This window comes from Chionomys nivalis, unplaced genomic scaffold (genome assembly GCF_950005125.1).
Source record: "Chionomys nivalis unplaced genomic scaffold, mChiNiv1.1 scaffold_28, whole genome shotgun sequence".
NCBI classification, from domain to species: domain Eukaryota; kingdom Metazoa; phylum Chordata; class Mammalia; order Rodentia; family Cricetidae; genus Chionomys; species Chionomys nivalis.
Window position 1 is genome coordinate 4,688,825 of NW_026646922.1, and position 2,961 is coordinate 4,691,785.

The window sequence follows — 2,961 nt, forward strand, 5'->3', positions numbered from 1 at the left end:
CAGCGGGGGAACCTGCAGAAGACCAAATTAGGCCCACTGAATATGGGGGACAGTGTAAGGCTTGGGCAGTCTGTGTGGCCACAGGCTATAGGACCAGGTTTTATCTCTAGTACTTGAACTGGCATCTAGGAGCACATTCTTTTTGGAGGGATAACGTTGCTCAGGGGAGGGCCTTGGTCCTGCCTCAAGGTGAAGTGTCAAACTTTGTTGACTCCCCACAGGAAGCCTTACCCTTTATGAAGAGTGGATGGGGGAGTGGGATGGGGAAGGTGAGGGAAGCAGGAGGAGAGGAAGGGGTGGGAAAGGGGATAGTTATTTAAAAGGAGGAGACTGTATGTTTTTAAAAATCTTAATTAAAAAAAGTAAAGATAAAAATGAAATATTCTTCTGATGTCTATTTTTTTACAAGTAAAAATCTTGGAGAATGGAGCAATCTGATTTTCTAATTGGCAGCTGCTATACACTCCCTTGCTCTAAGTGCCTTCAGCAAAGGGGATGTCAGTCAAGCAGACAACCAAATCACCCTTACACCACTGGAAATTTGGAACATTCTGGGACTGCCTTAGGGAAGCTGCACAATGATCACAACTGCTTGCTCTAATCTCCAGAAAGGAAAACATGAGTCCACACACACACACACACAAAAAAAAAAAACAGGACATAGGACATTGTTCTCAACAATCCCAAAATGGAAATGATCAAAATATGCATCACCTTCATGAACAAAAAAATGTGATACAAGTACATTCATACAATGGAGTTTATTCAGCAATAAAAAGAAATAAATTCAGATACATAGCCATATGGATAAACCTTGAAAACATTTCTGTAAGTAGCAAAAAAATAATTCCTGTATAAATTTATTTAAACAACATGGCCAGATGTCCAAAGCAGCAAGTGGGATGCCGAATGTGGTGGTGCACAACTGTAATTCCAGCATTTAGGAGGTGGGGCAAAAAGACCTAGAGCTCAAAGTTATTCAAGAACAGCCTTGAAAAAAATAAACAAAACAGAAAAGGAAGAATGACATGGAAGAGAGACAAATAATGAACAGTGATTCTCAACGAATATGTGTTTGTTTGGGGAAGGTAAAATAGTCCTAAATTAGACTGTGGTGATTGCTGCACAACTCTACCAATATAATGCAAGCCACTCAGTTACACATTTATTTGTTTGTTTGTTTGTTTGTTTATTTCTGGTTTTTCAAGACACGGTTTGTATGTGAAACAGACCTGGCTTTGAAAGAACCCACAGGGGACTAACTGCCTGCCTCTGCCTCCTGAGGGCTGGGATTATAGGTGTTCATCACCACCACCTAGGCAGTTACACATTTTAAACAATATTTAGATCATATGCTATCATATGAATTATATCTCAGTATAGCTACTTTTGAAAGATAGTGTTTCATATACTACAGGCTGGTCTGGAACTTGCAATGTAGCCAAAGATGACTCTCTTATCTCCCTGACTTCCTGCTGTCACCAACCAAGTGCTGGGATACATGCATGAACACTTGGCTATAAAGCTATTTTTAAAATGGCAATGTATTTTATTATTCAAGGTAAAAATTTTAAAAACAAAATTTTAAGTACAATTAGAGTGAATGCGAATTGCTCTGACCCACCAAGCAAAATACGGAAATGACTACTAGTTAAATAATGTGATAAATAAGAGTAGAAATACAGATATGGGATTTGAAAAATGAAAAACAGAGCTACTGTTCACAACTTATTTGGAATAAGAATGTTAGTACTCGAGATGTGAAGGTAATACGGTGGTGACATCATAACCCCATTGATCACAAGATTGACAGGCTGATATGGCTAGCCAGGAAGGTGTTCTTTTCCTTCCTCGCTGTTCTAAGTGTGACCTTCTCAATCTGGACTTAAGAGGATTGCCCTCTATGATAATTGACTTTCTTCAGCCAAGGGTTGAAGTATAGCTGTATTTTTATGCCGCAGCCTCTAAAGAAGCTCTCGGCTGGGCATAATTGGTAAATGCCTTAATCACATCTGGAGAAGCAAAGGCAGGCAGATTTCTGTAAGTTCAAGGACAGCATGATCCATGTGGCCATGCAGGGGTGGAAAAATTGCTCAGAAGTTAAGAGCACTGACTGCTCTTCTAGAGGACCTGGGTTCAATCCCAGCATCCACATGGTGGTTCACAACCATCTCTAGTGAGATCTCCTGCCACCTTCTAGAATGCAAAAATACATGCAGGCAGAATTCTATATACATAATTGATGGAGGAAGTTCATTGGTTAAAAAATAAGGAAACTGCTTGGCCCACATAGGTTAGTATATAGGTGGCTGGAGTAAACAGAACAGAATGCTGGGAGGAAGAGGATGTGAGCTTATACACCTTAGCTCTGCTCTCTGGGGCAGATGCGATGAAGCTCCGACCCAGGATGGAAGTAGGCTAAAATCTTCCTGGTAAGAGCACCTTGGGGTGCTATACAGATTATTAGAAATGGTCTAGTCCAGGTGCGAGGTAGCAGAGAAGAGGCTAGATATAATAGGCTAAGCAATGTTTAAAAGAATACAGTTTGTGTGTTGTTATTTTGGGACATAAGCTAGCCAGGCGACCAGGAACTGGGGCAGCAGGAACACAGCCTGCAGCTCCTACTACAGAATGGTGCCCAACGTGGGGCTCGAACCCACAACCCTGAGATTAAGTGTCTCATGCTCTACTGACTGAGCTAGGTGGGACGATGACACCCTGCGGATCTTATTCGATCCCAATATGGTATGATAGACCACGCCCTCCTGGAATGTTGTTGTGAACACCCTCAAAAAATTGCTTTATTATAAGGAACTAATAGTTATGTCACTGTAAGGTTTAGGAGTCATGTGGTTTCACAAAGAAAAAAGAAGTCCATGAGTACAAGGTACAGTCAGCAGTGAAGGGGAACAGACAAGACAGGGTTGAAGAACTCTACAAAATGTGTATATGTGTTTGTGC